Source organism: Lissotriton helveticus, chromosome 1_1 (assembly GCF_964261635.1).
Source record: "Lissotriton helveticus chromosome 1_1, aLisHel1.1, whole genome shotgun sequence".
NCBI lineage: Eukaryota > Metazoa > Chordata > Amphibia > Caudata > Salamandridae > Lissotriton > Lissotriton helveticus.
This window is the reverse complement of record NC_136057.1, coordinates 1,658,905,133-1,658,927,544: the sequence shown is the minus strand read 5'-3', so window position 1 is coordinate 1,658,927,544 and position 22,412 is coordinate 1,658,905,133.

Below are 22,412 nucleotides of genomic sequence, written 5' to 3'. Positions count from 1 at the left end.
ATAGCCCAACAGACTGCTGTATGTGCACGAAGCCACAATACACCTAATTCACTAGCTTTGGCTGGCAGAACACCAAAAATTGTTCTGCATATCTCCATTCATAAAATTGTACAGAACAAAGGATCCTTGTTTTGTATTATGTCATATTTTAATTCCCTGGGGATACAAAATCTCCAAGGAAGAAATATGTTTTTAAATCTAAACCTATTTAGATATCCCCTTTAGGGGAAGCCGGCTAATACAAACGTATACAAAGTTGGCCAACACAAATCTCTAAATTTGCTAAGATCAGGCATCTTATAGCTCACTAATCTAGCGTCAAACTTCAAGGGGCTATCTCTATCGATACACTCGTAAATATACAAGACCCTCGGTTTTTGAAAATTGCAATATTCAAATAAAACTAAGGACAAATCAAACTAAGAACCAATCAAAATCAAAGAACAAAGGACTGGGAGCGACCCACTTATACTTAACTCTTACTTTTACTAATCAAAATTTTATCCAGATTCTAACTGTCAAGTTCTACATGATCTAATGGTCTTTTTAAGAATACTCACGCCAAAAAGGTTATCAGTCAGGAGTGACATCATGTGGAGGATCAAAAATCAGGAAGGTCAGAAATATACTGGGCTGCAGAATTAAAGAATCTCCAGAATCCCCGTGCACAGAGTACCTTCTTAGTAGAATCTTGTTCTGTCCTCCTCAGTTTACTTCAGTCTCCTGGCACGATCACTCCCACAGAAAGTCACTTCTCTGATGAGCCTCACGATGGGCGCCAACTGAAGAACTAAGACATTTTCGCTCTTAGGGAATACTTACTAATATAACAAGAACTTGGCACAGACTCTGAAAATATGAAAAGACATCTTTATTAAACTTAACATAGTGAGGCCACGTCACCCAGAAGCCGTAGCAAGTGAATGAGGTAGTCTGAGGAATGAAGAGGACAGAGGCCTTTTATATGTTTTTAGCGTTACATGACTCAGTACAAAAAAGAAAGGGGCAGTTCTAGCTTTTGCAAACATGAAAAAAACCAACATTCCTTCTTACACAAGCTGCAGAAACCCATTATAAAAACCCGGCACATCCCCATCGTAAACAGGCCATAAAGAAGGGAGCAGAGACAGGTGTGAGTAAGATAAGACAGTGTGTGTGTGCGATGAAAAGGTTTATGGCATGTTGTGCCTTGATGCTATCTCGCTCGGCCTCTGGGAAAGGAACTGGCCGGGCAGGCTCGGCCTGGGGCAATGGTTTCAGCTTGCCCAGGTCACAGAGAAGTCAATTAAGGTGTACGTGTCCTTTGGAATCGAATTTGGCTGTAGTTATAAGCCTATGTGAGGGCAACTCACAAAATGGCTGCTGTACACAAAATGGAAGCCAAGGGTTCAGGACGAAAATGACGATTTCGAGGTGAAATCGTTACTGGAATATGACGAAAATGCTTGTGCATAGTGTACTAGCCATTCTCGGTCTTTTGATATAAAAATCGTCATGCTACGACAAAGTTTATTACACGAGTCCAGAATTTTCAGTACCACAGAGTTGTACTGGAATTCTTTTAGTTTGTCTGCTGCGAATTGGCACACGCAGCAAGTTGTGCATTTATAGAATCCCATTGGTTTGGGTGGGAACCAAGTTGGTGGTTTCTGGTTGGGAGGCAGATAACTAGGGCAAATAATTTCTCTTAGAATAGTACCCCGTCGATACGATATCATAGGATGTGGCGTGATATATTTATTCAACGCCTTGTCCATATTTAAAATATGCCAATGTCTCTTAAAAATTCTATGTACATGGTGGCTATGTGTGTTGTAGCCAGTTACTACAGCAATTTTATGCTCTTCAATGGGTTTTTTTGCAATCTTTTTTGAGTTAATCAAGCTAGATCGTGATTTCTTCTCGATTTTGGATTTTGCATTCCGTAGTACATCCCCTGCATAGCCCCTCTTCTGGAATCTCTGTTCTAGCTGTGTTAGTTCTAGCTGGAAAACTTGTTCCTCGCTACAGTTCCGTTTCAACCTGGTCATTTCTCCCAGTGGTATGGAGTTGACCTGGGATTTGGGATGTGCACTACCGGCGTGTAAAACAGAGTTACACGCCGTTGGTTTCCTGAATAATCTTGTCGCTATTTTGTTGGCTTTGTGGTACAAGATCACATCTAGAAATTCTATTTCTACTCTACTACTCTTGTAGGTGAATTTGAGATTATAGTTATTGTTATTAAGATGTTCCAACATTTCTCCCAGTTCATTCTCATTTCCAGACCACAGAACAAAAATGTCGTCGATATACCGACCCCAATAAATTATGTGTTCTGTGAGTTTTGTGTTTAATGATTTCCAAAGATGATGTTTCTCAAAAGAGCACATATATAGATTTGCATATGAAGGGGAAAATTTGGATCCCATTGCCTGCTTATACCACTCTCCCTGGTGCAAAAATACATTATTCTCTAAGACCACACGTGTAAGGTCAAGTATCATCTGTGTGTGTTCATAAAGACTGGCATCCCTATGTGACATCAGAACCAATCAAACACTCACACCCAGTCAAAAGATCTGGGTTTGATCCATCACCGTTCTTTAGCCCACTCTGCCACCCCAGTTCAGACATGGCTATATGCAAATCAGTCTGACCCTGTGCCTCATGGGAACAGTCCAGCCCGAACTGCCAAGCCATGCCTTCCCTGGACCGGAAACAAGCTTCCGAGGACCGGTTTCTGGCATTCCAGCCGTCTTCAGCCCGGCTTGCTTGAATCCAGTGGCAAAGTGAGCAAGGAACTCATGTCTGAGCATACCCTGCCACACTTATGGCGGCCAAAAGCGGTACAAAAGGGGGTGGTGATGGACGGAGCCTCAGAACCAATCAAACACTCACACCCAGTCAAAAGATCTGGGTTTGATCCATCACCGTTCTTTAGCCCACTGCTATTAAGGGCAGAGTGTAAACAGGCTACTAGATTTGCCTCAAGACCCAGCTCCCAAAGAATTGAGCATAACTTAGGTCTGTTGACGCAGTCAAAAGCCGACTTTAGATCCATTAAGGCCATGTGCAGAGATCCCATTTTTGCTACTTGTGATACTTCTCCACCAAGAGATGTAGGTTAATACACTGATCTAACTTTCCTTTACCCTGTCTAAAAACCACATATAAGCGTGTGGTTGATACATTCACATTTGAATGCATACAATGTAATCGGAAAAAAGCACACGTGTTGGAACAGAGGTGGGGGGGCGGAGAAGACTGCAACATTCCCATTATAAACATGCTAGAGTTGAGAAGGCGAATGACCAATAAAAATACCTTCAAAGTGTGTTGTTATCTTGTCATATTCAATTCAATTCAAAAACTTTATTTCGGTTTGGTTGTAACCATCAAAGCACATAAAAATACATTTCCATTTTCCGGCAGTTCATTGATAATTATAAGTGTCATATTCACTGTGAGTTCAAATAGAGGTCAAATGTCAGACTGTTTTTTGTCAAACTGCTGCTTTTTCTTTTAACATCAAGATTTTTACTTTTATTTTTATAACGGCAAGTGAGACAATCTTGTAAAGTGACCTATTTCACAGTCTCGCTGGAGTACAGGGTGTGCAGAAAGTAAGACTGTTTTTTAAATACATAATAAAATGTATAAACCTGTAAACAAACTGTACAGATATTTGAAAAAAAAAAATTGCACCTTTCTACTGCTGGCGCTATATTCCTGTTGTTTAAGTGATGACGTTATGTAGTCATACTAGTAGTATGACTTCAGCTTGGCCCCAGCTGCTCAGTAGGTTTCCTACATGCCAATGCACTGTGGGAACCTTGCCTTCCCTAGTGATTCATCCTGCTTCCCTTCTTGCCGATAGAAAGTTTTCTAACATTCAGGTTCTTTGCTCTGGCTAAGTGGGTTGCTTTTTCCTATTGTTCACCTTTTCTGACACTTTTTGTCTTGCAATCCTGTCGGAGTTCTGGCCTTTTTGCAGGTTGATCCCCCAGTTCTTTCTTGGAGTTTCTCTCGTCCATCTATTATGATAGTAAAGATTTGGGTGGTTGTCATCTCTTGCAGGGTTGATTTTTTGCCAATTCTAGTGGCTCAGTTCTGTTCTTCAGGTTTGTGGAGAGTTTCTAGGCCAACTGAAGTGTGTAGATCATGATGCCTATGACAGTGCTCTTGTGTTCCATGGAGGGTTTAGGGCTTTTTCTTTCTCCGGCCAGCTCTACAGTGTCCTTACATTTTTTTGTCCGCTTGTAGGCACTCCTGGCAATGGAGGCCTCACTGGCATGCAGTGAGCGCATTCAAGTGCGTGGAATTGGGAGAGGCCTTCTGAGGCCACCTCGTTGCAGAGCCATTGTTTTAAGATACAGGTCATGTTAGCTCCTGGGCCTTCAATGTGCTCTGGCAGTCCGATAATCTGAATATTGTCCATTTTCAGCATCTTCTGCTCGAATTTCCAATGTATACACTTTGTCTTCCATGGTCGACATTCACTTACGCATGGACGCCATCTCGGGGGTAATATCGTCCAGGGTTCGTTCTGTGGTGACGACCCTCTCTGCCAACCTTTGGAGGCCATCTCTCAATATCCAGAGGTCTGTCACCATGGTATCTATTTTCAGTTCTAGGGCCTCTCAGAGGCCGCAATAGACTCCAGTATGGTATCCAAAGGCATCCATGGTGGCCCCCGGGTTGAGGATCTATCTCCAAGGCTAAGTCTGCCATGGTAGTGGGGTGTGGGTCTTGTGAGGGACAAGTGTCAGGTGCCTGTTTCTTTTTGCAGTATTTACCCATTATAGTGTAGTGAAACAATTGTAGGGAAGTAATGGATCCAGGATTCGTCCCAAGGGTCAACTTCTCTGCCACTGCTAGAAACACCACACTACTTGGCAGCTTCTTGGAAGGCCTTAGGTCAAAGGTAGCTCTCTACCTCCTTAATGTTACAGCACCAGGTATCGTGTAGGAGGAGCAGAGGTAGAAATGAAGTCAACTGCAGTCAAGACTGCAAGCATAGAGTGGCGAGAGCAGGGGGCCGAAGGGGGATTGCTCCTGATAAGCTGAAAATCGCACAGTATCGAATTATGTCCACACTACACTGCGGTGGTGTGTGGGGGCAGCTGTAAGTGTGAAAGTCTACTTCTGTTTACACCAGGTTACTGCGCGATTGGGCACCAGCACCTAAGTATAGTCACTGCGCAAGGCTAGACGATAGCGGGGGGCTTTTGTGTACGTCAGCCAGGTACCCAATATCAGGTAACTCTTCTATCTCTAGGGTTCTATTCGACACGCCAACACAGGGTTGTTGAAGGCCTCGCAGCCAATGCACTCTGGCCAGGCCTTACTACTCAGATACTATGTTGCTGAGCCCGAAGGGATGTGTGCACCATCACACACATACACATCTTCTAGTCCCCATCATTTGTCCGCATGCAGCTGTGTCACACTCTCCAGGATGATCCAGTGAGATGGGCCCACTCTATGCAGCACCGACAAAGTTTTGCATTTCTCTCTGTTTGCCACTGCATTTTCAGTGCAGTGGTTGGGCTCTGCTTTGTAGATCAGGGAGAAATTTTAGTCAATGACTAGGATATGTTATTCTATCAGATGCTGCCGTGCACGCCGCCTCCCAAAATATTATGCAGTTAATGCTGTGAATCAAAATTGCCCTCCTCTGTACGGTGCCAGGCAAGTCAGTGCCTCTCCCTGGCAGGCACGTTGCTCCGTCATCTTCTGCACTGCGACCAGGGACCCCGGTGGAGTAAATGCAGTCCTCTTGTGATGGCAGGCTATCACTCGTGTTCAAGGTGTCCTTCCCTCAGCTCCCATTTTCTCAGATACGTAGTGAAGTGCAGGGGGGGGTAGGAGGGTCGCATTGGCCACCCTGGCAAGCCTAGCAGCCGCACAGAATAGGCAGCAGCCCTCATGACCAGCAGCCACCCTGTGCCGTCTGGCACACTTACATGATTGCAAGTGGATGAGATTAATTTAAAAGTGCGGCAGCCGTCTCCCCCAGCATTCAGCCCGCTGCTGTGCTCCGTTTGTAAAAGGCGATGCAGGCATCTGCGACAGCGATCACTCTCCCCTCCCCCAGCCCAGCAGGGGCGAGTTGGGCTAATCCCACCCAATCTCCGGGTTCGGTGCTCCCTCAAGGAGCTCCACTCCCCCGCTGGGCAATCAGGAGAGTGACAGCGTGCTCATTCCTATGCCGTCATCTTGAGAAGCGGGCTCACAGTGCTCCACAGTGGCCCCTGCTAGTAAGTCCTAACATGGCATCTCTGTGCCACAAAGTAAGTATCAGAGGATCAGCAGGTATAGCCTTTGTGGGTTTGAAATTAGGCAATGACAAACAGGATTAATCCGGATGGTGGATGTAGGACTTGGCCTTTTTGGCTAAAGTTCCCTAAACTTTTTTCTTTCCCCCTAGACCGTTTTCCTGACATAGAGTTGCCAATTTAGATGCTTTGGGTACTTTGCCACTGCTGATCAGTGCCAAAGTACAAGTGTTCCCTATGTTAAATGTAATGGTAATTGGTTGGCCATGATTGGTATGTTTGCCTTACTAGTAAAGTCCCTAGTGATGTGCACTGTGTGTGCCAGGGCTAGTATTGCAAAGGCGCGCGGAGAAGGGAACTCAGGCCTGCAGTGTAGAGCCTGCGCGCAGTTTGCTAAGTTAGCATGTTGTCCTGACAAGTGCAACCACTTGTCAAGCCTTACTTTCACTTTTGCATACACATTGGCCACCCCTGTGGAAGGTCCCGGCTAACCCCTGGGCAGGGTGCAGTGTAGGTAAAAGGCAGGACATATATGAGTGTGTGCTATGTCCTGACAGTGAAAAACAGCTTGAGACCCTCGTAAGGTGTGCCCTGTGATCTTGGACACACGGAGGAGAAGTGAGACTCAGACGCGCTTGGTGCGTGTCGTGGTGCACAGGAGGTGTTACTGAAGAGAGCCTGGTCAGCCTGTGCACCGAACCTGAAGTGAGTCTCGGACGTGCAGGGTGCATGTCGTGGTGCACCGCAGGCATTAGGTAAGAGCGCATGGTCAGTGTGTGCATCGGAGGTGGAGTGAGTCTCAGACGTGCAGGGTGCGTGTCGTGGTGCACAGGAGGCGTTGGTGAGGAGCACCTGATCAACGTGTGCATCGGAAGTTGAGTGAGCCTTGGACGCGCAGGGTGCATATTAAGGTGCACCGGAAGGTGTTGATGAAGAGCACCGGGTCATCAAGTTCACCGGAGGAGAAGTGAGTCTCGGACATGGTGAGCGTGACGAGGTGCGGCCGAAGGTTTTGGTGAAGAGCGCCTGGATATTGGGGTCCGGAGTTGGAGTAAGTCTCAGCAAAGCAGTGTGCGTGTTTCGGTGCAACCTGGGATTGTGGAGGTGATTGCCTGATTATCATGTGCACCAGAAGAAAGTGAGTCTCTGCAGCGGGGTGTGCGTGTCTAGGTGCCAATTGAGAACGCAGGAAGGAGTGTCTGGTGAGTGCGCACTCTGAGTTGATGTGAAGTCCCATCAGCGTTGTGTGTGTGGCTTCGTGCCAGAGGAGACCCGGAGGGTGCGGTAGTGAACGTGCACCCGGAGTAAAGTAATCTCAGGGGCGTGGGGTACGTGGGCCCTGCGGCCGCCTGACACCTTCCTAACAGTCGCGGCCCGGCAGCCCCGGAGGAGCTGAGCTGCCAGGTCGAGCCACTGAGGCCCATTGAGAAAGTTCTGGACGGAAAGCCCAGTTCGAGGACTACCTGGGCGGGGTGCGGGCTCAGAGGGACACTATCTTGGCCTCTCCGTCCCTCTGACAACATGAGCCTTTGCTTCGGCTCCAAGTGGGGCCTGTACTGACGAAAGGAGTGGCAGTACTGGGGCCAGAGTAAGAAGCTGTATTTTATGTCCTCGTTGAACCTTGTGGGAGGGCAACTGTTATAGAAGAGGCTACTTGTTGTAATACCCATAGCTGATATTGCTGCTAACGAACTGCCGGACTGTCTTATGACGCCTGACATTATTACTGCATAACCAAGTACACGATTGTAGCGCTATGCACTGCATTATTCCTCCCTTGCAAAGTACATGAATGTAGTTATGTATTGCATTATTCCTTAATTGCAAAGTACATGATTGTAGCAGCCCCCATTGCGTTATTTCTTCATTGCAAAGTATGTGATTGGGGTGTTGCATTATTCCTTCATTGGGAAGTACATGAATGTAGCTGTACGCATTGCATTATTTCTCCCATTGCAAGGTACTGGGGTGTATCGTTACTCATTATATTATTTCTCCTTTGCCCAGCACAGGGTTGAATCGTTATGCAGTGCATTATTGTTTGTCCATTGCAACATGTGTAATTCTAGCATTGCGACCAGCATAGCATTTTGAAAGCGGTGATTTGAACCTACCAGCCAGCCGGAATGAATATTACCCTAAATTATATGTTAGCATTTGTATCCTGTGGTCTGATCGTATATCTTTTTGTATAAAGTTTATACTTGTTTTGATCAAACTCGTGTGGAGTCCATTTGTGGTGTCACCAGGGGGTTGCTTTGGGCATGGTTGCACATACTGTACACTTGTGCCTTGGAGATAGGCCTGGCTGCTCGTGCCAAGCTACTAAGGGGGTGAGCAGGGCTATCTCAAACGGTGTCCTTACCTGGCCTAATGTTGAGTGAGGAGTCCCGGGTCTCGTATTTAGTGACAGTGGTGCAGGAAGGGGACTCCGGCTTTCAAAAGTGGAGTTCGGCCAGGAGCACTCTGACCTGTGTCTTACTTCATTGGCACCTAGCAAAGCCCTTCATAATACCCTGATTACGCACTGATAATCTTCAATACTCTGAGTTATAGTCTTCCTCTTAACATTTCGGGGCAACTGCCCTCCCTCTCCAGACAAATTGGCCGCAGGTCTACCAAGGTGCTTGGTATTTGATGAACTACGGCAGAGGCAGTCCTTCTTTATGGCTCCCAAGGCGAGAGTAGTGCCTAGGATGGGGACTGGGTATATGTATTGGAATTAAAGTTGTGTTAAGTCTTGGATAAGTACAGCCTGTCTGTTTGGCAAGACAAACCCAGAGATGTAAGGAACATGACAAAGAAGAATAGGCCTCTGTGAAATGAACATTATGAAGTAATCAAGGAAATTATTCATACACCAAGTTAGAAATTAGTCAGTTTTAGGCCAAGAGGTTTGTTGAAACAACAGTTTTACACTGACTTACTTAGAAAGATTGAAACAATTAAACACTCCTATACCCTGTCTTTTGTTGAATAAACAGTCCCTTGAACTTCTCTTGAATTTATACCATTTGATGCTGGTTGTGAGCATGTTTCAACTGATGCTGATATGTTTTTAATTGGTAATGTTACATTTTCTTTCTGCACAATACATGACCGGTTGGCAAACATTCCGATGAGTTACATGTTCCCACAGCGGTGCACCGACGCACCTATTACTCTGAAAGCTGGGATATCAAGCTTGCCTTCATCCCACTCTATTACTTCTGAACATTGTTGGCAGAAGCCCTGCAGGCATGGATTCACACAAGGCCTGTCCCGGGAATTTGACACACTGTACGCTGTGTTCTACCCCTTTTCAAACTCTCCACATCCCCAGAAATACTACAATGCAGCCGTAGGGGGTACAAACCTGGGTGAACTCAATTCAGGAAAGAATAACAAGGAAATCTATATGGAGTGTCATCTTGTGTTTTAAGTAAACAATGTTAGCTATGGAATGCGCTTTGATTATTGAAAATCTGGCATTCTGGGTAATAGGGAGTTGAGGATTTCCTTTGTTGTCAGTTGTCCATTGGCCTAGAGTGCAATTAGGCAGAGCCTGATGGGCTGGTCTGAATGGTCAGTGAGTGGGCTGTTTTATGGTTTGCCAGAATGTTTTTTAGGATTTCACTGAACACTGAACAGCACGCTTGCACTTTCAGAAAAATCTATTGTTATTAAAAAAGCCTTAAAGCCCGCTCATTACTTACATAGTTTACCATTGATTGTCTTTAATGTCACTCTTGTTTCCTTGCTTCTGGTTGGTCTGCACCTCCTGTTCCTTCCTCGTTAGACCGGACAGCCTTGGGATGGTCTTCTCCCAAAATTTTTGTCTGCTTGCCTCCAATTTTGCAGAATGTTTGCTTCTATTAGCTTCAGGACTTTGGGCACTTTACCACTGCTGACCAGTGCCAAAGGGCTTGTGCTCACTTCCCTAAACATGGTTTGATTGGCATACCCCTCATTGGCATATTTATTTACCTATAAGTCCCTAGTAGAGTGCACTACTTGTGCCCAGAGGCTGTAAATTAAATACTACCACTGGGCGTGCAGCAGTGAGTGTGCCACAGCCTTAAGTAGCCCTTTAAACATGTCTCAGGCTTGCCATTGAAGAGCCCGTGAGTGCAGTTTTAAACTGCCATGTCGACCTGGCAAGTTAAACCTCTTCCAAGTGTGGATATATCCTGCACACCTACGTATTCTGTGAAATGAAAATAATCTCTAATTCAGCTGAACTAATCTGTTGTGTGCTGCCTTGAAACCTGACCCGCTCCCGCCAGTAAAACACATCACAAAATAAATGTGTACAGATTCTGTCACATACGTCAAGGTGCACTACTCATGCCCATATGGTGCAATAATTATTTTCCAAAATTTCTATTCAATTTTTAATACATTCTTTTCTTAAACTCATTGCCAAATATATAAACTGTACAAAAAGTTTTTTTCAGTGGTAGTACAAATAGAGAAACAGTCCAGATTGACACATCTCGCGTGTCTTGTATTATTAACAAACATATAACATAATGAGTTTCATGATTTCGACATCCAATTTCCAAAGCCGTGTTCCCAATGCATTTTGGGAATCCCTTTGTCAGGAGAACTCAACAAATAGCAAATAATGCATGTATTTGACCATACTGTAATAACAGAAAATTCAAGAACTTTCCAAGCTTATGTCATTAAAACCAACTTGGTTCCACTTGTTCATGCTGTTGCTTAAGAGCAAATATGTACCTCCACCAAATTGTGATGTTTATGTTTAATAATGCTATCACATACCAAAAAAGTGAATTGTACTACCCCTGAAGTCTCAAGTGCCAAACGCAGAATGCCAAACAACATTGTCTCCCTCATAGAACACCCGTGTGCTGACTGCCGTACCCAACTCTTGAACCGGTAGACACCTACCCGGTCGTCAATGGACTCAAACTCTCACAGATGTAAATTCTCCTGTGAAGTGAAAGAGATATCCGTCAGCCTCAAACCTCAACCAAAGTGCTAGTTAGAAGAGCCTCAGAACTCTAACACACTTACTTCAACAACCGTCAGGAAAATCATATTTCCCGTCAATCAAAAGGAGCTGTATACCTTCGTGTTCTGTGTAAAACAACACGTTTTATGAATAAATGCAAAAAAACTACCAGGCAAGATACTATATCCAGCCTATTGCTTACTTCCACTTACTTGCACAATTGGCTATTGCCGAGTTTCATGTAACCGTCTCCTCAAGTTCGTGGAACCTCTTGCCAGACTTAAACCGTCCTTTTTAATACATATAAGTCTCCCTAGGGTAGGCCATGTACAGCCCAGAGGCAGGGTGCAATGTATTTAAAAAGTATGACATGCACTTTTAATTTTAAATTCCTTGGTAGTAAAAACTCGTCTTTAACTTCTGCAAGGTCTATTTCTCCCATAGGATAACATTTGGATTACCTTATTACATTTTATAAGTGTAATTTCCAAATAGAAAGATATGCCTGGGTCATGTTTGGTGTCTCCGGAATCCGAATTTAAAATCCTAACTTATGGTGAAGTCGGATTTAGTTAAATTCTGAAAAATGTCACTTTTGGAAGGTAGGCCTTTTCTTGCCTTAACCATTAAGTGCCTGCTGTCTGTCTCTGGTCACATGACTAGCTGTAGTTGCCAGTTGGGCTTTGTGTATTCCACCTAGACAGGCCCACAGAATGGGAGCTTAGGTGTGACAGAGTGGGCTATCCTGGCAGGATGGGACGAAGGAGCTGGACCCAGCCTGACTTACAACTTAATAGACTGTGTTCTGTCCCCACACAAAGGAATTCCTATTGCCTGTAATTAGTCTTTAGCCAGGGCTGACAGGGCAGAACATCCATATGCTTCAAAGGCACTGTTGGGTTTAAGTACTGGACCTCAGACTCAACCACTTTAGAACACTTCTGAACCTGTGGATACTCTGATAGGAAGAAGGACTGCTATGCTCCTGAAGGACTGCCACTCTGAAGGTCTGCTGCTCTGGAAGAACTACTGCTCTGTTGTGCTGACCCACTGCCCTCCTTGCCTGGGTGAGGACTGGACCCACATCTCTTGAACCTAGAATAACTCCAAGAGCTAGTTGGCTGGCCTCCTGATCTGAAGTCTCAGGGACATAACAGGCTTCCAACAGCTATGCCACTGTGTCTGGACTCCTCCACCTGTGAGTCTTTCCTGTTCAGTGGTGTCACCCCCGTCCTGGACCAATGTTCCCTCTAGTTTTTTTCCTCTGTGTGCCGCAGTATAAGGTCTCTGTGCACTGCAACTAAGGCTATGTGCGCTGGGAACCAGACCGCGCATGTGGATGCAGCGCCAAATATCACTCCAAACCTTTGCTTAAAAAAGTGAAAAGAGAGTGCATTTCCACACATGTAGTGCCACATGAAGTGTCTTAAGGCAGGTTTTCAGTTAAGATATACACGCAATGGCATGAATTGGTTGCACAGGCAAGTACACGTTGGGTTTAGAAAAGCACAGGACTCCAATGGTGATATCATAGTAGGATTTTACTAAAGATCCTCAACTTGAGCACTGTTCATAGGGTGGGGAATGTTGGGAGCCTATACAAGATCACATATATTCACAATTACATAACATATTTACAATTTGATGTGCAACCTATGGAGTAATGTCTGGATATCCTGTCAGAGATAGTTTGTCACCAGTCCAAAAACGAGTCCCCTAGAGCAAGTCGTCGTAACAACTTCTGGCTTAAAGTAACTTGTGGTAAAGTCGCAGTCGGGGTAGTGAATGCTTTGCAAAGGCTGGTCATTGTTGAGACTGCTCGGTGAAGGAGGTTTTCCGTGATTAATATTTCTCCTGGAGAGATATGTTTGTCTAGTTGCACTTTTGAATCATAAAGTAGTACAGAGGGTTAATATGCCTGTTACAAAAATGTGTACCATACACATAACAGAACTTTAGTATATGTGGATAGCTCAGTAGGTTACTATTTTTGTTGTAGATATCCTTTTGTTTCTTGCAGTTCAGAAGTTACAATTATGATATAGAACAGTAACCTATGAAGTGTCAAAGAGCTGCTTGCAAACTACTTGGTATAGGTTAAAAAGTTATGTTTTTTTCCTTATCTTTCATTATACTAATGATGGTAAAAAGGGTTGGTTTGGGTAGAAATACATTCTTATTAATAAAGACAACAGTATGTGGGGTCTTTATTTTCCTAATTGCGTTCAACGAAGGGCCATCAAATGTATTTCCGTTGATGTCTTCTGGCTGTGGCAGAGTTAATGTTACTTGGTCGCTAAACGCAGACTTATGTTCATTAATTAGCTCTTCTTGGGTTATTTGCTCAGATGAATCTGAGATTTTAGTAGCAGATTGCTCATGCCCTACAGAATCATCAACCAGATTAATGATCTTAACTTTCCATTGCCTGTACTAGATCCATATGGTTTGCTAGTAAAATTAAGCGCAGCCAGGAGTTCTCCGCTTCCTCAACTGAGTCAATGATGGAGTTGTTTGTCTGTAGATAGCGCTGTTTTGGGTGAGGTCTTGGCGTTGAATAAGAATAGCTTGGTGCGTGAACCTGGGCCTGTATCAGGATAACTTTATCCACTGACATTTCACTGTTTCCGGGTGCTGTTACTTTTAAATCCCTAGATGGACTTATGCTGGACGGGTGATCTGGATTCAATAGTAAATCTGACTTTTAAGGAATGAGTGGATTTGGCAGTTCTGCAATATTTTCTGTCGTTGAATAAATGACTGCTGCTGAGTCTTTTAAAAACATAAATTTACAGCAATGGTTCATTTTCCCAAATGTCTGTATTGACGATATCAATGGATTGCCATGGCTTTCACTTGCTTTAGTCGTGTTATCTGGCACAATGTCTGTCTTGGGTTTCCATGTGATCTTTTTTTGATTTTTTTCACTTTTTTCATTTGCAAGAGTATCATATGCAACAAAAATGTTTAACAAATTGGCCCAGATATTTTTTTTCAGAAAAATGAAATAATTTTCATTGATTCATGGAATCTAACAAAGTATTTGCGTACTTTCAAAGCCTACGATGTCCAAATCTCTGACAAAATTCACAACACTGAAAAGGCATGTGCAAAACAAAATTCACAACACTGAAAAGGCATTACACGTCACAAACTGATTTCTGATTGGCAACGTTCACATAATCACCCCTTCCTTGCGATCTGCAATGACAGATATCAATGGTTTGTGAAAACCACTGTGGTTACAAATTATTGATTGCAAACCAACGCAAGAAATTACTTATATCCATGCTTCTCTATTGCCTCAAGCACAGAAGACACCTGTTTCGCATACAGACACTTCTTTTGTGCTCCTTACCACTGGCCTAGTGTAAGCTGTGGCAGGGTTACCCGTGTCTATTCAAGTTCAATGCACCGACGTGGAATCTGTGATACCCAGCCATCCATACAGTGGTGGGTTGAGATGCCCAAACTCTCACACAGGAAACTACATGAGCATTTCACGGAACTCTAGATGCACAGTGAAAAAAATATTGCAATATGAAAAATCACGTTGATTTTGTTATTTTTCCACTTTGAAAACACCAATGCTTACCACAATCCTATGTTTCATTAACAATGGCAAATTCCAATTAAGCACGAGGGGCTAAACCAAATCGGGGTAAACATTTGAAAAAAAGGCAGCTAAAGGGTGCGAAGGCCAGAGTCATTGTTTATTTATTTATTTTTTTATTTGAGTTTTGGCTAGAACCGGAGGTATCAAAGCGCTTTACATAGGGTTCCACAAAGTTACAAAAGGACATCAGTTACCAGTTACATCAGTTACTATAAAAACATTTCATGAGTGTGAAGACGAGATAAATAGAGCTTAGAAAGGAGAGGGGGTAGGGTAAAGGGGTAGAAGGGAAATAGGGTGGAGGGATGAGGGAGAGTCTGCCCAAAGTCCAGCTGGGTAGGTGATGGCCGAGGTGGAAGTCCGCAGCCCATCCTCTCTATAGCTATCAGGTAGCTCCACCGGGCATCGACCAAATAGCTAGGTCTCAACAGAAAAACGTTTCAAAAGCATAGGGGACGAAAATAATGGAGCATAGAGGGGGAAAGAGGGTAGGGTAAAGGGGTGGAAGGGAGAATGCGAAGGCAAGACGAAGGAAGGTCTGACCAAAGTCTGGCTGGGTAGGTGACGGCCAAGGGGGCCATCTCCTCTATAGCTATCAGGTAGCTCCACTGGGCATCGGCCAAAAAACTAGGTCTAGCACTTAAAATAAGGAAACATTGTGATACAAATTACAAAAATGATCACATTAATTACAGAGAGGTTACAAATTCAATACAGGAGTTATTTGCGACCATGAAAAACAAGATCCACAGAAAAGAGAGGGGAAAAAAAGAAAAAGGTCAGGGAGAGCAGGGAGTCAATGGGAGGGAGTCAGCAGCGGAAAAAGATGCAAGACATAAGTCCGAGGTCTGGCTGGGTAGGTGGCGGCTATAGCGGTGTGCCAGAGCCTGTCTCGCTGTCGGGGCAGCTCCACCGGGCATCAGTCATACATTTTGGAATCCGCCGGGTAAAAATGAGAATTAGAAAGGGACCAAGAGTCAGCAGCGGAGAAAGAGACGAGACATAAGTCTGAGTGTACATAATAAGTCCGAGGTCCGGCTGGGTAGGTGACGGTCATTACGGTCTGCCGGAGCCTGACAGAGACTGTTTCTGGTGGATAACAGCAATGCAACAGGGTAAGACTTTAGCACTCAGCTGAGCATAATTTGTACGGCAGCCAAGACTTTAAAGTGTTGTTTCACCTCCACTTTCTGGGCTTCCCCTCCCTCGATGACTAAAAACATGGCACACTATATTTTAAACTAAACAGAGTTGGGAACACTTTATGTGTTTCATTTCTGATCACTTAGGTAAGGATGCAAATAGAAATTACCCGCCAACACACACCGCACTCAGACAAGCACTTGAGAAAGTAAAGTGCTTGTAATGCACCCCATGGTGCATGTTCCATAGACGGTCTGTGTGCGTTAGCTGTACCCTTCATGAGCTGTGCCTGAGACCTTAAAGGCCAAGCAGAAGACATTCGAGGCAGAAAAGAAGGCTGCAGAAGGACTGAAAGAAAAGCAAACACTTCATACTATGGCGAATTTGAGGCCCCTTTTACAACAGTGAAACGTGTGCCGCACAATCAAGGGTCAAAACAAAAGCAACTCTTAAAGATGGATTAAAGCGGCCCAGGTTGGATTAAAACATTATCATGTGTCTGAAAGGCTGGGAATGCTGGTATGTGCGCCCAAGGAGACAACACAAGTGTAGTTGAGGCCGGAGGTCCGTAAACCAGTGCCATTTACAAGAGGAGGGTGGGTCAGTTTCCTAAACCTGCCCAGAGCCTTTCACCTCTAACACCTCGAGATTAAAAAAGATTGGAAAGATTTAAACAGAATACAGTAAGTGTTTGTGGCTGTGTTCTGTTGAATTACGAGATGATATGACTATGTTTGCATAGTCAGGGGTATATGCCTACAAATTCCGTGATATAACAAAAAACTCTCTCTGTCTTTCTGTCTCTCCCCTCCTTACAAAGCACCATTGTCTCTTCCTCTGCCTCCCGCAACCAGGAAATTACCGGATTTCGCACGTTCGCATTTTAAAAGTAGCAGCGCGAATTGTCTCGCAGGGATGTCACAGTGTGTGCGCTAAAGCAAGGACACTGCACGCTTCGGGTGACCATGGTGCGTGCGCGCGTGCACCTTATTGGGAACAGTGTGCTGGACCCTTGGAAGTGGGCCTAAGGTACTTGCCAGTGGAACCAACGTGTCATCTTTGCTGAGCGGCGCATCCTCAAGCCACACCGATGCTTCCCCTTTGCTGAGCAGTGTAACCTCTGGCAGAACTGACGCATTACTGCTGCTGTGTGGATTGGACCTGGCGAAGAAGGCCCGCATCACCCTCGCAGTACTTGGAACCAACGTCTTGCCAAAAGAGCAGTGCATCTCCGTCTCAGGTCTTCGCATCTCTCATCTACAGCAGCTCGACGTCGATTAGAGCCTCCGTATCGCAGCCTTGCAGCTCTTCGGAATGAACGAATCACCATCTGCGCACCGCATCCTCGACGCCCAGACTCCACATCGCAAGGCCCTTTGACGGGATCCTTGGCATTGGCGCAACAGGACCTAGCACCGCAACCCCCACCGCATTTCGGAATCAATGCATCGCTTCATAGCCTCAGATCCATGCAACACTACACAACCAGGGTTTGAGGTACTCTGTTCAGCAGCCACCTGGGTTCCTGTCTGCCCTGGTTAGTGCAACCAGATATCCATTGTTAGCATTTTGTGCTTCTTAGTTCTATTTACCTAAAACCGTAAAAAATAGATATATATCCGGTTCTACTGACTGGATTTTTGTCATTTTGGTCTTATCTTATTTATTAAAACTACTTCATTTTTGTAAATCACTGTTTTAACGTTTGAAGTGCTGCACAAATAATTTACCCATTGCCTCTAAGTTTAGCCTAACTCCTCTTGCCAAGTTACCAGAAGGTGAGCACAGGTTAATTTAAGGTTTGCCTAACTCCTACCCTGACTAGGATTGTGGTTGCTGCTTGACCAGGGCTCATGCCCCATTCAGCCAGTAACCCAATTTGTAATATTCCTGCTTCCTCTCAGGGCTTCAGTGTTATTTCTGCAGTTGAGCATGGACCTGGTACAGATTCCTGTCTGTGGCCAATGTCCTACCACTGACCGTAGGCAGCTGCAGGTATTTTTTTTTACATGCATTACTCAGAAGAGTGCATGTGTCATGACCCCTTTCAGGCGGGTAAAACTATGGTGGTTGAGGCCTTTACTCCTGATGTCCCGGACCTGACCTATTATGAAGTCAAGTACCCTTTTTGACTCTCAGTGGTAGGTATGGAAGAAGCAGTCAAAGTCTCCCCAGGGGGTGGGGTGGCAGGTTAAATACAAGTAAGTGAACAAGTCTTATAGTTCAAAGTACTAACAGTGTAGAAAAAAGAAGTATTTTATTTCTATCTCTACTCAATTAAAGTAATTACAACATTCATGACCAATAACACAATCCCCATGAGGTTAGAGCACTAGTCATTGTCAGGCAAACCCCTGTCCCACCCTCCCTCTTATAACATGGTCGGGATTATTCCCCATTCACTGGTGGCTGCATCCAGGAATTGTTTACTACTAGGCTGTACACATGAGCTCCCGTTCAACTCTTATGAATGTGTCAAAAGCGTCTATGGTACTGCAGCACCAATCGCAGCGAGTCTCCAGGGGCCCAGTCTTACTCTTTCCTGCAGCACAGAAGCGTTCACCATTGTAGTAGGTGCCCTCAGGGTAAGCACCTGTGAGTTCTGATCCTGGGGTTGTGGGTGTGGATTGTTTCTTCAACCCTGACTTGAGCCCACAGAGGGTGCATCATCCTCCAAGGTGCCCTCACCAGTCCTCTGGGTCTGTTAGGGGTAGTTCTCTCGCTCTGCGGGCTCAATCTGCCCAATGCAGCCTCAGTCTTTCCTTGGGTGACGACCCATAACTTCTTGGTGAAGTTGGTACTGCAGACCCTCCTGGCATATAGGGTTGCATTGGTACTTTACAGTAGGGGTGCAGACTCCACTGATGCACACGCTATTACTATGCTGATTAAGAGTCTCAGTTCTTTCACAGTAGCAACTTTACCGGCGGCCCTTCCTGGCATTTGGGGTCACCGTAGCACAGCGGTACAGATTTGGCAAGTGGCATTTGGTGTTAACCGACAGTTCAGTCCAAGGTGGCCCTCTCCTCGTATCCAGGGGTCATCAATTCAATACTGCGCACGGGCAATGACCCAATCGGTGCACAGCAATTCGCTCACACCTCGCTGAGGGAGTCTTTTGCAGGGCTCCCCAGTGAATCTCGCTCCCTCCAATATTCTCGTTTTTCTCACAGGACACACTAGCCTTGGCAAGCAGGCAGGTGCTGGTGATCCAAGGAAGTTGATCTTGGTTTCCCTTGGTGATGTCCCAGTGTCCAACATGGACACTAGAAGGCCTTTGTTCCGAGTCCTGGTCACAGGCAGAAGATCTGTAGAGCTTCCCCTCCTTACACAGTGGGTCTGGCTGCTTGGAAGATTACAAAGTTTAGAGTCTTAGCTACCCCTGATAGTCCATTTCTAGGAACCAAATGTGATTTAGGATCGGAGCCTGTTAAGTCTTATGTTGGGTTTTGCCTCTTTTGAAGTGGACACTTCTCTTTTTCTTCTTTTTTCTGAAAGCATGTCTGTCCAGCAGGCAAGATTCCGAAGCTGATTGGTCCACAACACAACACAACACAATTCATAGGAGTTACCAGAGTTCACATCTGGTCAACCACAGTAAAATGTGTATTAAAACATTAATCCCAGGCTCCAAGACGTACTCTTTACGATTCTCTTATCAGCCCCAACTCCTTCCTCAGATGTGTCCAGGCTTCTTTGTGGCCTATCACCGAATCAAAGAGCACCCTTTGAAGTGTACAGGAGAAGCCTGACTCTCCTCTCCAGTGTGTGTCTCACCCAGCATACAGGAACGCAACAATACACACATCTCTATGAGAGCATTCCTCTCCTCTCCATGTCTTCTCCAGGCAGGCCTGGGCTTCCCAACATGGAACCCAGGGTTCTCCATGTAATGTACCATTTCAGGCACACTTACACTCAGTGCACATTCAGAGCACACTTACTACCCATCACTGTTACCTCCGTTCACTGTACCATTACAGGCATGCATAGATTCAGCATGCACATTGAGTCTGCGGGCACAGTTCAGCACTGTAGCTTTTCTGTATTATAACAGGGTGTGCTATTTATAAACACACACTCTGCCAGCATACACACTCACTATGTGCCGTCTGCACAACAGTCCACCTTTCAGGCATTGTACTTCACGCAAGCACATACACCCAGCACATGCTTTCATTGCACACTCACTGTGCATCTCTCCAACTCTCATGTAATGTATTCCTTGCAAGCAAACATACATAAAGTACATGCACTAATAACACATATACTGCACATGACTGTTCTATCTCAGTTCTGTACCATTCCCAGGCACACATACATCCAGGGCAGAGTCACTGCTCCTGCGCTGAGCAACACTTCAGATCTACCTGATGTAGGCCAAGAGTGAATTACGCACGCAGCAGTGGGATATTTAAAAAGGTGAGTGCGCCTGTAGGCCTCACTCCAGTGGCACAAGGTAACAGGCATTGGCAAAGCCAATAGGTCTCGCTTTTGTGAGAGATAGAGCTATTGTTAATGTTAAATGTGTTTCTTAAGCGCATGTATAACCGAGGGTGTTTTGGCGCTAGCTTGAACCGAGTCAGAACCCCCAGTGTTCATAGGGACTCAAAAGTGCTTACAGGGCCAGAAAAAAGTAGAGTTTTAAGAGACCATTACAGTAGTCAATTTTAGATGGAACCATGGATGTTACTACTTTAAATTTTAAGATCAGAGGGAATATATGGGATAATCTTCTTAACACTCCTCAGCGTATAAAAGGACGCAGATGTGACTGCATTAGCCAGTGCTCCCAAAGTAAGTTTGTCATCCATTTAGACTCCCAGATTCTGGGCTTTCCTCACATGTGTCAGAAGGGAGCCCAGTTCTTGAGGCTACCACGAAGGGGTCTAGAAGGAAGTTTGGTTGCCGAATAAAATGACCTGTTTTTTCAGAGTTTAGCTTCAGAAAATGTTTGGCCATCCATGCACTGTCTGCCTGGATGCAATCATGAAATCTGGTGTTTGTATTCTGCTCCTTCTTGGTTAGGGAGACAATGATTTGAGTTTCGTCCGCATAGGACGTGAGCGAGACCCCGAAAGATCTAATAAGATCAGCCAAGTGTGTAACATAAAAGTTAAACAATGTAGGTCTCGATGAGGAGCCTTGGGGGGACCCCACACGACAATGAGAAAAGTTTGGAAATATATTCATTGAGTGGCACTGCTTGTTCCTGACCTAGAAGATAGGAGCTCAGAAGAGTGAGGGCATGTCCTTCTATTGCAACATATTGGAGGCTCCTAGTCAGAAGCTCATAGTTGACACCTGCTGATAGGTCTAATAATATGAGGGCAACACTACCCCCTTGATCATGGGCTTCTCTGATCTCTTCGGTGGCCCTGATCTACGCTATCTTGGGCCTGTGGCCACTTCTATGGTTTAACTCTTTTATTGATTTTCCACAAGGAAGAAAACAAGAAGGCATTGCAATGTCAGGCATACGGGAGATGTACCATGACCATGCGTCATTGGAAAGCAAACAGATTGCCCATAGGGGCTGTGTAGGGATAGAGAGCAACTGAAGTGCCTTAAAACTGAGAAACATTTCCCTTCCCCCGCCCACCCCCCTTGTCCACCAAAGAAAAAGTCATGATCATAACAATCCGCTTGGGGAAGCAATAAACTCATTCATTTGAGCCATTGTGTTCACACCTTCTTCACTGGTTTTGGATCTGGTATTGGCGTATCTGCCAATTTTAGGATACGTTGGTATCTGGGGCAACTCAGCTCACGAAATTCACCTGTGAGCAATGTCAAGAATGGTCGCCATAGCTCTGGAAATTCCTCCCCCCTCCCCCCTCCCGCCTGAACCAGCGATATCTTTTCCATCCCATGCACCATCCATAGCCTGTGTAGCCAGCTTGTGTGCGGGGGGCTGTGTGGTGATCTCCAGCAGGGGCGGCCTTAGGCATGTGCAAGCAGTGCACCTGCACAGGGCCACCAAACCCCAGGGGCCACCACTCCAATATATATCCTTAATATAATAATCCTCAGAGGATGGATACATATTTGCGTGGCGGCCCCTGGCAGGGACTTGGCGGCCTCCGGCTCTGTTCCACTTCCAAACACCCTGACCCCCCCCTTCACAGGCCTCCGCGCTCCGCCTCACCCTGACACCCTCTTCCGGGGCCCCCTACCTACGCTCCCTGCCCAGGGCCGCCATGAGCCTAGAGCCGCCCCTGTCTCCAGTGTGCCACCAAGTTTTGGGTAGCTGCCCCTAGGACAATGGCGATGAGGCGGCCTCTGCGGGATTTTAGTTGGTACATCAGGGTGTTGGGTAGCCCCAACAAGATGTATGCGGGGAAGCGGGGCAGCTGAGTATCGAGATGAGAATCTACCTCATCTATGATCGTATCCCAGTATTCCCGTATGTGCCTGCAGCTCCAGAGTAGAT